At 39.7% G+C, this 14027-nt stretch overlaps 1 protein-coding gene across 14 annotated transcripts in view; it reads right to left on the reverse strand.

Moving 5' to 3' along the window:
• Nucleotides 1-14027, reverse strand: part of SLC16A12 (solute carrier family 16 member 12) — a 159920-nt gene that overhangs the window by 88381 nt on the left and 57512 nt on the right. Inside the window, exon 1 of one of the 14 annotated variants that reach the window (XM_074382551.1) lies at nucleotides 973-2970. The exons of the other annotated variants lie outside the window; for them this stretch is intronic. The gene's annotated coding sequence lies outside the window, so the exon portion shown is untranslated. Of the gene's footprint in view, nucleotides 1-972; nucleotides 2971-14027 lie in introns of those variants that run through there. 14 annotated transcript variants of the gene reach the window in all.

Below are 14027 nucleotides of genomic sequence, written 5' to 3' on the forward strand. Positions count from 1 at the left end.
GTATAAATCCAAGTAAAACATTTAGATAATCATCCCAAGATGGTGATAGCATGATCAACCAAGTTCTGTCGTAAGTCACAGAATCAACCTGGGTAAAACCATGGGAATAGGAACATCCTCATGGGACCGTGTCCCATGAGGGTAGGGAGAAACAGCCTCTCTGCAAACATCTGTATGCAATACTATTAGTAACAATTTCTCATGAATAAACACACTTGATCCTCACAACCCTCAGAGATAAATGCTATCTTTTTCTCTTCCTCAGTGGTGAAACAGGTGTAGGCAGACTTTTGACAGTTCCTGTGTGCTTCACCTACCAGGCTCCTAAAGGCAGAAAGGTTTTCAGCTTCTGCCCATAACGTGCTAACATAAGTCAAAGCTTTTTAAACAGCCATGTGAGTCATGTTTATGGTACGTTTCATACCTAGCACCCTCTCTTTCAGAGAGAAGTGAAAGGACTCCTATGACAGCACTGCACGTGAGTGTAAATGGAGACAAGTAGCCCTGGCTGACTTTGGGTGGCGCACGTGTCCATCTGCCCTGATATTTCAAAATTGTTATTGGCGTTTCTGTCAACAAGATGTCCAAGCAATGCTAACACTTAAGCACCATTCATGTGAGTGACCATGACAAAAGGAAGGAGAAGGAAGCCGACAATGTTATCACAAGGGTATATGGCTGTTCATAAAATAACACGTCTGAGTGTCTTTCAAAACAGGTCATTTAATAGATTTATAAGTATTCAGAAGAGATGTGTGGGCTAGACAGGGCGAACCTTGTTTCCTAGAGACTTTGAAGCAGCCTGCAGTTCTCCCACAACATTAGCCTGAGCATTCTTGTAAATAATTAACCCACCTGATATTAGACAAACATAATGGGCAGGCCTTTTATTAAGTTAATAGTATTGCTGCCGGGTGTGGTGGCTCACATCTGTAATCCCAGCACTTTCGGAGGCCAAGGCAGGAAGACCACTTGAAGTCAGGAGTTCGAGACCAGCCTAGTCAACATGGTGAAAACCTGTCTCTACAAAAAATAAAAAAATTAGCTGAGTGTGGTCACACATGCCATAATCCCAACTACTTGGGAGGCTCAGGCATGAGACTCACTTGAACCCAGAAGAAGGAGGTTGCAGTGAACTGAGATCATGCCACTGCACCCCAGTCTAAAACTATAAGCTTGGGAAGCATTTACCATCTTGCAACTCTTCATTTTACTAATCAGCCTCCAATTCATATTATTTTGATATCAACCACTGATGAATTCTACTCATCAAATGGAATAGTATTCTACATCCCATTCTGGCTTCAGAAAAAATTTCTGGGATGAAAGCAGTACTACATGATGATGTTCTTCTAAGATTACTCCTTACAGTGTAAGTTGAGATATAGTCTCAATTTCACCTTATCCTCTTTGCTTTAAAATATAATCATTTGCAAAAAATATTCCTGCTAACATTCAGTAACCTTGCAGTAAAGCACTCCATTTGTGGGGCAACTCTTTTGTTGCCCACAGTAGTTTTCTGGAGTGATTCCTTTTATCGGTAGAAAACCAACAAATTTCTTATAGTCGGTAAGCAACTAGAACAAAGGAAAGTATGTTCCTGGAGCCACTTGTTTTGGAAGTTCCCAACATTGGCTTTCTGTTGTTCTTTCCTTCCTTGACTCCTATTTCTAGCACCTTTACCTTTAGTAGTACTCTTACCTTGTAAATTGGTCTGTAGCCACGAAAGAGATAGGGTATGATGAAAAAATACCAAGAGTGGGCATTTGAGCTGAGTCCCAGTGACCCTGTATGAATCACTTCCTCTCTGCTGCTATTTCCTCATTAATAAAATCAGGATGTTGAATTACTGATGTTTGTCTTCTAAACCAGATGACTATTAACTACACCTTCAGTTATATGTAAGTTACCTGGTAGAGGTAAGCACTCTCAGTAAACTCTAAAAACTTTACTCTTTGTTATTTCTTAATAACTCTTTAAAGGTGGACACAATTCTTCTTTGTTATTGCTTAGGAATTATGAAATTTGCCAGTCTCCTTTTTTATAGGCATTTCTAAAATATTCCTATACTATAGGTAATATTTTTCTGATGTATTGCCCCTTTCTGGTAAGCCAGGTTCTTTTAAATGTTCCTTCTTGTTATTAAGGCTAAGTCAAGAAGCCTATTGCTGTAGGAAATGAGAAATATACTCCATCCAGAATAAACACGTCCACAGCAAGGAATCATGAGATTGTGTTATAGAGGACATTCCCACCACACAGAAAGGGAAAGTAGAAGCCCGCCCTGAAAGGAAAGGGAAACCAATTTTAAAGGAATGGTGATGAGCTGTCCAGGTTTCTCAGGGACGATGTTTCCTATTCCCTAAGTCTTGACCAAGGACAGGTATGTGTTGTGGTGAAGTGATAGTTTCCCATCAGCCTAGGTAGTTGAGGGGGAAGCGCCAACAAGGAGGCCTGTACTATGTGTCTCGTGTGTAACTGCGGGAAGACACAACTTCACTGGTCCCCTGTGTCTAAGCAGAGAGAAACAGAGTTCCCACTGACTGTCCTTCACCTCCTAGGTGGCACAGAAGTGATGGGGGGATTCTCCCATGTTCTCAATGGAGACATGGAAGATAGCTGAGATGAGAGCCAGGGCCATGGCAAAGGGAAGAGGGATTCCATGGCAAATGTGCTGAGCCAAATGGAAATTATACGTGATCCTTAAGAAGTCCAACAAGGCCAGGAGCAGGGGCTCATGCCTGTGACCCCAGCATTTTGGGAGGTTGAGGCAAGCAGATCACAAGGTCAGGAGTTCAAGACAAGCTTAGCCAAGATGGTGAAACTCCATTTCTACTAAAAAATACAAAAATTAGCTGGGCATGGTGGTACATACCTCTACTCGGGAGGCTGAGGCAGGAGAATCACTTGAACCCGGTAAGCAGAGGTCGCAGTGAGCCAAGACTGCGCCACTGCACCCCAGCCTGGGCAACAGAGTGAGACTCTATCTCAGAAAAAAAAAAAAAAAGAACTACAACAAGAAAGGTGGGGAATTCTTCCAGGCCCTGGCCATACAGAAAACACAAACCACAAGCTCCCAACAAAGTCCACGATGAGGACAGAAACCAGCACCTGGAGAGCAACAAGATGAGTTTCACTTTATGCGGATATTCAGGAGACCAGCAGGATGCCCAGTAACCAATACAAGGGAAAACTCTGGATGGGAACTTAGAAAAAAACCAGAGGGACACATGAGTTTTCCCCTAGACTAGAAACACTCATGAAGAAGGAAGAATAAACACAAGAGAAGGGAGAAACAATCCTAACAATCAGAGTACTTCAGATTTGGCTGAATAATATCCAGAGAAGGCTGATCTTAGATGAAAAATACTAAACTTGCAAAGACTGTTAAACATTTTCAAATTGAGGTATAACTTACATATGATAAAACACGCCCATTTTAAGTCTACATTGCGAGTTTTGACAAATGTATCACTCATGTAATCGCAACCACCACAATCAAGACATAGAACATTTTCATCACCCCCAAACATTCCGTCATGCTCCCTTGCATGTACCACCACACCGGGCTAATTTTTATATTTTTTTGTAGAAATGAGGTTTCACTATGTTTTCATCACCCCCAAACATTCCGTCATGCTCCCTCGCATGTACCACTACACCGGGCTAATTTTTATATTTTTTTGTAGAAATGAGGTTTCACTATGTTTCTCAGACTGGCCTCAAACTCTTGGGCTCAAGCAATCTTCCTGCCTCAGTCTCCCAAAGTGATAGGATTACAGGCATGAGTCACTGCACCTGGCCCCAGCAGTCTTTTTTTTTTTTTTTTTTAAATAGAAACTGACAAGCTGATTCTAAAATTTATATGGAACTGTAAATGACTTAGAAAAGCCAAAATCATTTTAAAAAGAAAGAACAAAGGTTGAAGACTTATACTAACCGATTTCAAGATCTATTCTAAAACCAGAGTAACAGACAATGTGATATTGGCATATTAGATTAGTGGAACAGAATAGAGAGTTCAGATACAGACCTACACATTTATTCATATGAGGAAAAATGAATCCTGAGTCTTATTGTCACTTTTTTTTTTTTTTTTTGAGATGGAGTTTCGCTCTTGTTGCCCAGGCTGGAGTGCAATGGCTCGATCTCGGCTCACCGCAACCTCCGCCTCCTGGGTTCAAGCAATTCTCCTGCCTCAGCCTCCTGAGTAGCTGGGATTACAGGCGTGTGCTACCATGCCCCGCTAATTTTGTATTTTTAGTACAGACAGGGTTTCTCACATTGGTCAGGCTGATCTGCCCAACCTCAGGTGATCTGCCCACCTCCGTCTCCCGAAGTGCTGGGATTACAGGCATGAGCCACCGTGCCTGGCAAATCTTGAGTCTTATTGTCACTCTTACACAAAATCTATAGATAGAAGATGTAAACATAAAAGAAAACTATAAAACTTCTAGAATAAAATAGAGGGAAAAAATCTTTATAATTTGGGGATAGCCAAAGGTTTTTTAGAGAGGATGAAAGCAGCAAAATAAACTCCCCACTCTTGCCTTCATTTAAAATTGAGGTTTATGAAGAAGTTTAGATTTATTATAGCAACAAAGAAGTTGTAATTTGTTTTATATCTATATTGTTATATGAGTAAGTTTCAACCCTACTGCAACTCACTAGAGATTTCTAAATGAACTCTACTGTTGCCTCTGCAGTGGGGAGAGTACAACATTTTAGGGTACAACTTTTAGGGTACAACATTTGTACCTCTTAGTGTGTCCCATTTGAAGCTCTTTGATCTAGACACCTACTTCTGTCTTTGTAGAAGCAAGAGGGAAACATACGGATAATATTTCTGACCATGGAAACTCAGTGCCCTCAGCCGTAATCTGTTTGCCTGAGGATTGCCTGGTCCTTGAAGTCCTCAGCAGAAGCCACATTCAGCCTGTTCATTTGACCATCTCCTTAGCCAAATATCAACCTCACTCCCAGACCATCACTACCACACCCACCTATCCTATGATACTATAAATTTCTTATGACTCACTGAAAAACTTAGGCTTTATATCCTTTTACATGTTATTCCCTTTACCTTCAATTCCTTTCTTCCTCACTTCCACACCTGACTTACCTATCACTCCTGACTCCACCACTTCTACCTCTTCAAACAGGTATCTCCCTCTTCCAGGTTTTTGGAGATCTCTGTGTATGCCTTTCCTGGCATTTATCAAATACATTCTTGTTTTTACCTGTCTCTCTCTCTCCTATTAGGCTCTTTAACTCCCAGAGCAAGTCACCTTTGCATCTTCCCCCAATTCTCCTCACTTTACTCAAACCCAAACAAAATACATGTGCACACACACACACACACACACATACACACACACAGGCGAACATACTGCCTGGTTCAGAATAAGAGCTCACTCAATGAAAACAAATGAAATAAGTTCTGCCTATACCAGGGAGAAGCCCCCACAAGTTATAAGAAATAAAAGCATAAATAATTGTCACTAGTTTTTTAATAAATCTATCTATAGTTTTATTAAAACAAAAACTTGACAGTGTAGTATGTTTACATTTAAACAATAGTTTTTAAATGGCCATTTATCTGAAAGAAACATGGAAAGCACTCTGTCTTCCTCAGAGAGGTCTAATCTTCACAAAGCAAGAAAATCAGCCACTGTAACTAGAAAATGAAGAGTATTTAACACAATCAGCTTTTGTCTAAACAGCGCACGCCAGAGCATGGCATTCATGTTGCAGAGGTACTAGCCAGCACTTAGAGCTCAATTGTCTGACTCTGGGAACACACAAAAAGCCACAAAGTAATAACAGTAACAATGATTACTATTTAGGGGCCCTCCATCCACTAGGCTCTGAATTCACTGCTACATATATGTTATTCCATGTTATCTTCATCTCAACCCTGTAAGATAGGTATTATAATCTCTATTTTATAGACAAAGCAAGGAATGCTCTACCCAAGATTCTACCTCAGGTCTAACTTCAAAGCTTGTGCTTCTGCATACAATTGTCTCTCTCTGGCCTTCAAGCTGTGTCTTGGTAGAAGCCATACTGTCATGTTGCATGTTGTGTCCCCAGCAACTGAACAGTGCCTGGCATCTGCTAAACATTGTTGCTAAACATAAGCCTCTTGCACATATTCAGAGGATGATAGATTGCCTATCACTTCACATTTTATTACTCCCTCTTAACAAGAATTAAATATCTGCCTCTACCCCACCCGAGTTAATATCCTGGCCTATGGCTAGGAAACAGAGAGGAAACCCTGTGTATTAAAGGGCAATTTTCCAAGTGTGAGAGAATTCCAACATTTTTCTGCACAGCCTTTACAGCAGTGTAGCAAAAGGTTCCAGCTGGTAGCCTTACAGACTTCTATCCTGGGGGCAAACTTGAGTTCCAAAGGGACAGAACGTGGGAGGGAAGTTAAAGAAACCCCTCTCTCTCTGCTTAGGCTTGCAGTCTCTGGCCCAGGCACCAAGTTGCTTTCATCCACTTAGAGCCTCTGGGTCCTGGAGATGCCTTCAACTGGAAATAGATTTATTTATTTTTATTGTTCAATGACCTTACACATGTGGCATGAGACAATATATATGTATTGTTCTAGGTGAAGAGAGACTAAGACTGCTTTTTTTGATTTGCTTATTTTTCCTTTCTGCTTCTTTCTGCTTAGTCCTCAAACAGATCCTGGTAACAGGGGAGTAAATAATTACTGACTTCAACCAGAAATTTTTGGATGTTTGTCAGAGACCTTCAGGCACTAAACTGAACACTGACCTTTGCTAAAGAAACTGCCAAAGCTTCTACATTGTGTGTGATGTTTTGAGGACAGGAACCCTTTACATAAGACTTAGAATAAAGAGCAGTGATTTATACGGTATTTGGTCTACAGAAAGGAAGAAAAAGGTACAACTCGTGATTCACATACGAGGCAGAGAGTAGAAAGCAAAATTCTTTCCCACCCTTTCAGCTCCTGATCCACAGAGCCACTGGTTCTAGGCAACATCAGAAAAACGCTTGTTTCTGAGTTGCTGAATGTGCAATTCATAACCAGGAGCTTGCCCCCAACTACATTTTCTGCAGTAACAGAGTTCTGCTATGAAGTTGGGTGTAGTGTCTGGCATAAAGTTGGTGCTCAATACTTGTGTAGTTTCATGAATACATTTTTGTATCTAACTCAGTGCCTTGCAGAACTCTTTTATTCTAATTTTATACTCATACGGAGTATGGTATTATTAAGTCAGATTATATCGGAGGCTTCTTCGCTGCAAAAGAGAACCTGGGAATTTGAGATGCATTTCACAGTGTCTTTTTGTTCATCATCAGAGGGCCTACTACTGAGAACAGTGCTGTTGTCCATATCACAATATTTCCCTCACTCTGTAATCACTGCCATCCACCATGCTGCTGAAATGGGAGGGGCAATGAGTCCATTATTTCAGTCAGCTAGAAATTAACCCCTCAGGTCATGGAGTACTATGGAGAACTGGTGTTTGCAAGAGAGTGCAGGCAGAAGAGCACAGTTCTGCACTCAGAGTGTGAGCCCCCTAAGAGCTGGGACCCTGGAGGCTCCCACTCCCCACTGTGTCTCCAGTGCATGGGATCATGCCTGGGAGAGAACAGGGACTCAATAAGTAGTTTGTGAAAAAACTTTCCAGTTCTCTAGTTCAGGATAATTTCTCAAATTACACAGGGAAATGGTACAAGGAGCTTGAGGAATGGGAGCAAGAAATTACCCATCCTTTATCTTTTTATCCACTGTAACCAGCCTTGCTACCACTGGGGTCACAGAATCCTAACTGAATACATCTAACTGGGTACACAGGGGTCATGCCTAGGCCTGACCCCACACCAGGCCAAAGGTGGAAACAGAAATTCAGTCAGGTTTGCCCCTTCTTTCTGCTTTTGCAGAGTGAACTGCTCACCTACAGGGCCTGGCACTCGGCCCACCGTCTGCCCCACATCACACAGGCCATCAAATTCCACAGGCCTGTAGAGATGTTTATTTTTGTGTTCTGTAGACTCTGCTCACTGCTTGAGCCACAGCAGGTCACACAAAGGACAAGGTGTTGCCAAGGCTGAGAATGTGATGTACTCTTTTTTTGTAAGACTGGGGACTTGAATTTCTGCTGTGAAATGAAAGAGTTAGAAATGATTTTACAAAAATTCCTTTAAGATATGGATGGTCATTTTTGTCCCTATCCTGATAGAAATAGTTATTGTTGAACCAGTTCATTCCACCTCCCTGCAGTTTGGAACCAAAGAAAGTTTGATGAACTTTTTAACAAAGGCCTTGGAAGTAATTCCCAGATTCTTTGCATGTGAGTACAATCTGCACATTTAAGAAAATGTCCTTAGCCAAACACAGAGGTAGTTATATTCTTAATATAAGCCATTTGTTGGTTAAGAATCTGTATAAAGACAATGGGTAAAATAAAATTGACAACATTTTCAAATAAATTTTCTTATGAATCACTAAGGCACTTACACATTTGAAAAATCGTATAACTGTGTAAGATATTCTGTCCACTGACAATATTACATGTGCATATGGATTTACTGTCCCTGAACTAATTAATTCTGTTGTTCCTTCCTAGGTCTAAGACTCCCCTCCCAGATTAGAAGTCCCCTCTGTTTATTAAGAGTAGGACTTGGTGCCTTGGAGAACATAAGTTCTTTCCAGTTTATTGGGTACATTATTCAAGGAACTGGGAAATAGGGAAGACTTCAACAAAGACATTGTTTATAAAGGTGTGAGCAGTGTTAACAAAATCTAACAACGCTATATCATGATAGTGTGGGCGAATAATAGTTACATTAAGTTGAACTTCATAAAGGAAGCAGAGTCCCTTGGGCCTAGTAACAGTGGGAAACTCCTACCGCCTCTAGACTTAAGTGGGCACAGGGAGAGAGCAATTACTGGAATCTTGGAGAGTTGGTGTAGAAAGTCCCAGTTAAAGAGAAGCAGTCAGTCCACAGGATCTGACAGTGAAAGACCTAAGGAAGTAAACACATCAACCACACCTCCTCCTGCATTCCAAGTCTCAGAGGTGACTGAACCCAATGGGAGCCCAGCTGACGCAGTTTATAAATGTTTTCATCCTCCCAGGTCAGAGAAGTGGGATGAACAGTGAACCTGCAGGGGCAAGCAGAAACTGTGCTGGATGCCAGTGTGACCCGTAGGTTTGCCACGCAGCACTCTAGGGCTATGGTTAAAACGTGAGGTCGAGTCTGGAGCTCAATCTGGGCTTTGCCTTTAAACTAGATCAAGTTGCTGATGTCTATCAACTCAAACCTTTTGGCATATTTCAAAGATGAAACTCATCTGTGAAACCAACCTCCTCTTTCACTGCTCAGACTTAGGCACTCCCTTAGTTTCACCCAACTGTCATCGTTAAATGAACAACCCTAAAACCTGCATCTCTGCTTCCGATCTTTCTCCCAAGTTACAGACTCAAATTTCCAATAGTTTGCAAGGTACCTCAAACTCTCATGTCCAAAAAAGCACTGGATAACGCTCTCATTGTTTCCAACTAGGAATGCTAGAAAACTTTGAGTCATTTTGACTCCACCTCAACGCTCCTAACAAGAGAATCCAACTCTTACCACTTATTTTTTTGTAATCCCTCTTACATCTGCCCTCCCACCTTTATTTTCCATTGCCTTGTTCCTGAACTGAGCCTGAGCCTGTCCTAGCCTGGCCTGTTCAATCCTGACTCTACTTGTTACTTATGGATTGTGCCTATTTAGACTTCTCTGCCACTTAGTAATCGTGAGCTGTCACTTAGTGTCTCAGTGCCTCATTCCTTTTTGCAGGTTAGGCCCATGTTTAGTACCTACAGCTGGGGACCAAGACCTCCTTTTCCATGATTCCATGGGGTGAGGACTGCAGAAGAGTTAACACTCCTGGCTCTTCTCCTTCCCACTTTTTTCCATAAGGGGAGTTGCTTATCTGTTTCCTTGGAAGACATAGCTTCACACACTCACCTCACACTCTTCCTTTTTTTTGTTGTTTTCATATGGGATCTGCCTATTTGTATAGAGGCTCATCTTCCTCAGCAATTCCATGCTATAAATGAAACAGAGGAAGATTCCCTTGCAAGGAGGCCTGTGGTTGTTTAGGAGCTGCCAGTGACTGCAACTTGGCTCTTTGTCACGAGCCACATATTGCAGCCCTACTTGGGTAGTAGTCCTGAGCCTCATTCCTTAATAATCAGTATTATTAAGGATGCCTTTAGGGTGGTGTTTTGATTTTTATCTGTTTGATACCTGTTTCTACCTCCAAACTGGCTTAAAACTTAAGGAGAATGTGAATATTTTTAACCTTTCAAATCCCAATTCCTACCCCATGGAGTTATTGAGAAAATGAAATGAGGTACCCCATATTATGTCACAAAGCAGAGGTCCAGTCCATAGTAAGCATTCAAATAAATGTTAGCTATTATTACTATTGTTGTTATAGACTGTCCCCATGAGCCTTACATAAGGGACAAAGGATTTAAAGTTTCAATATCCTATGATTATTATGATTTTTATATCATGATAGTGTTAGAGAGTAATAGTTACATCAAGTAGAACTTCATAAACTGCAAAAGAAACTCTATCACCATTCCCTGTCCAAAGACTTCATAGAGGCATTTACATGTGTTCTGAGGCTGGGTGTGAAAACTGCTCTGAAAGAGAATTTATCTGAGAAGGAAGCTTATAAGAGGCCCTTTAGGACATGATGCAGCTGTAAATAGTAACACAACATGGCGCAGAAAAAGATTTTTAAAAATAAAAAAGAAACCCACATTCCTCTGACAATTCACCCCTCTCTCAATAATTCCGGGTTGTTTTTGTTTGTTTGTTTGTTTGCCATCCCACCCAACGTCCGGTTAGAATACTACTCTTTGAGGCCATTAAAACTGCTGCAAATAGGAATACCACATTACATTTTAAAGCACATGAAACAGTGCCCTTGGCAGGAGGTCAGACATATCTGGCTTTGAAACTCTACTCTTAACAATTACTAGCTCTATGATTTTGACATGCAACTTAGCTCTCTGGATCTCTCCTGCTGTGTACATTCCAGTGAAGATTTCCTTTTAAATAGGGCTTTAATGAGGGTTAAATGTCAAAATACATGTAAAAGCATCTGATATCTATTAAAATATTCACACATTAACATATATTAATTTCCTTGTATATAAAACCAGCAAATACATTTTTCATCTTCATTTATTTCTTTCAATAATTTTCCAAACTACAAAGTAAGAGACTGTACACTCCAGTAACTATACAGGAGCATACAGTAGGTACTAAAAAAAAAATGCTTAACTAAGTTATTACATATACAAGTTACTAGATCAAATAGTGACATGATTAAAAAGTTAGTAAATAGATATCTTCATCACCACTGAAAGTACATATATTTCTTTTTTTGAAGTATCAAAAGCAAAAAAAAGTCAAAGACAGACCCTGTGTCTTCATCTTTCCAAGTCAATTTTCCCTTATGCTATGCAGGCAACACAGAAGAGTTTAAAATGGAGTGAGGGAGGCTGGCAAAAGGAAAATAAGAGAAAGAAGTATAAATCCAAGAAATACCATGTTTCTTGAACATTTAAACTAAACACTAATTTTCACTTCATTGCAGTATTTAGTTAATTCTTTATTTTGAACTTCCACCGAAATTCTTTACAGGCAAATATCTGTGTCTATATTCTCTTTCCTGCTTAATGATTTTTCCTAAGCTGTACAAAAATGCTATGTCTAATCCCTGCACTATTAAAGCCTCTATAAATTACAGCTCTGAGGACTATAGTAGCATATAAAAATGTCCATCTCTGTTGGGATGTTAACTCTAAATCAGAACACAAAATGTATGTGCTATGAGTACAACTGTAGAAATACATTTGCATAAAGACAAAATAAGAAATGAATGCACCAAAATAGAAAATAGCCGTGTGAGGAAAGTGAGATGATGAATGAGCTCTTCTTGTATTTCCCAAATTTCCTGGAAAACTCATGCTCTTTTTATACAAAGTAATAAAGCCATTGTACATAGTGGCAATTAAGTGTGTAAATTTTATTCTTTTTCAACTTAACATCAATTCACATCAGCTTTTCTATATACTTGGCATAGTTGACATTTGCCTATATATATATATATATATATATATATATATATATATATATATATATGTTTGCCTATATATGATATACATACATATATATATATAAAATGTTTAGGTTTGCTCTCTTTATTTAAACTTACTAAGATTTTGTTATTCCACCAATACCTGAGAGTTTTGCCTTTGAAACTACCTTTTTTCATACATGGATTGAAGGTTTCCTTCTCACTTTTTATCTGCCCAACAAGCTAAAAACAAGAATCTACTGGTGGAAAGATAAACCTGTATGACTATTTTTTTAAGCTTAGCTACTATCTAATTGGCACTTTGACTTTTTTTCGTTTTTTATATCTGTGAGTGTGTGTATGTGCATGTGTGTGTGTAAAACAAAACAAAACCAAAACAAACCAAAACAAAACAAAAAAACGTATTCCAGCATGTCTTTCACTCTAATTTTCAAAATTGTTCTCCTTTTACAAAGTGATGCAATATTTGATGAGTAAATAACATGGAATGAAAAAGTCCACTTTAGGACAACTGCACTAGGCAGGATGAGAATGCAATGTTCTTTCTCATGGTATTTCAGGCTCACATGAGGAAATCATTCTCTTTTTCTTTGATAAACTTGTTGACGGAATGCTGACAATAATAAAATTGTCTTCACCAGAAGCTAGAAGAAAAACAAGTTAATATTTTCAGGATAAAAATAAGCAAAGGCTTGAGTTACACTGAATAGTTTTAGAATCTTTGAATGAGATAGCCCAAACAGAGAAAATAAATGTTCGTGAATTTCTGAAAAATCATCTATAACGTTTAAAAGTACAATTTAGACTGTACTTAATGATTTGTGTCTTAAATCCATACTCCTCACTTAGAATAGCATGTCAAATAGTACAAATTCAGTTTACTTTGGATTCTCATTTCTCAAGAACACAGCAGAAAAAGGCTGAAGCATAGCTACAGACTATGGTATAAAGTTAATACACATTCTTAGAAGTGTTCCAAAGGCCAATGTAGTCCATGTATTTTTACTATGTATTCTACACTAACAAGTTTTATGTTATGGGTTTTAGACCCACCAACAATAAATTTTAATCACAGTATGGCAGAAAATAGTATTCAATGTATAACCAAGGATGAGAAGTCATAGTTAAGACTCTAATAGAGGCCTGGTGCAGTGGCTCATGCCTATAATCCCAGCACATTGGGAGGCCAAGGTGGGCAAACTGCTTGAGCCAAGGAGTTTGAGACCAGCCTGGGCAACATGGTGAACCCTGACTCTACAAAAAAAAATACAAAAAATTAGTCAGACTACAGTGTGTGCCTGTAGTCCCAGCTACTAGGGATGCTGAGATGGGAGGATTGTGAGCCAAGATCACACCCACTGTACTATAGCCTGGGTGATAAGAGTGAGACCCTGTCTCAAAAAAAAAAAAAAAAAAGAGTCTAATAGAATAGACCAAGAAAAAAGAAGAAAAAGACACAAAATTTAGCAGAGTGAAGTCATTTTGTGGAAAAAGAAACACATCAATATGCCTTCTTAATGCAGAGCTTCCCAATTGCTGAGCTGGGCTCCAGGTGTGACATGATCTGTATTAGTCTACTCCAGCTGCTATAACAAAACACCAGATACTGGGTGGCTAAAACAGAAATCTATTTTCTCAGTTGTGGAGGGTAGAAGTCCATGATTAAAGTATCAGCAAATTCAGTTTCTGGGGGCAGTTCACTTCCTGGCTTGAAGATGGCCACCTTTTTTTTTTTTTTGCAACGTGCCCACATGGCCTTTCATGAGTGCATGTGCGTGTGTTGGGGGAGAGGGGATATGACTTCTCTGGTGTCTCTTCTAAGGACACTAATCCCATCATGGCCTACCCTTATGGGCCTCCCTTAACCTTAGTTACT

The sequence above is a fragment of the Saimiri boliviensis genome, chromosome 12, assembly GCF_048565385.1.
Source record: "Saimiri boliviensis isolate mSaiBol1 chromosome 12, mSaiBol1.pri, whole genome shotgun sequence".
Taxonomy (NCBI): domain Eukaryota; kingdom Metazoa; phylum Chordata; class Mammalia; order Primates; family Cebidae; genus Saimiri; species Saimiri boliviensis.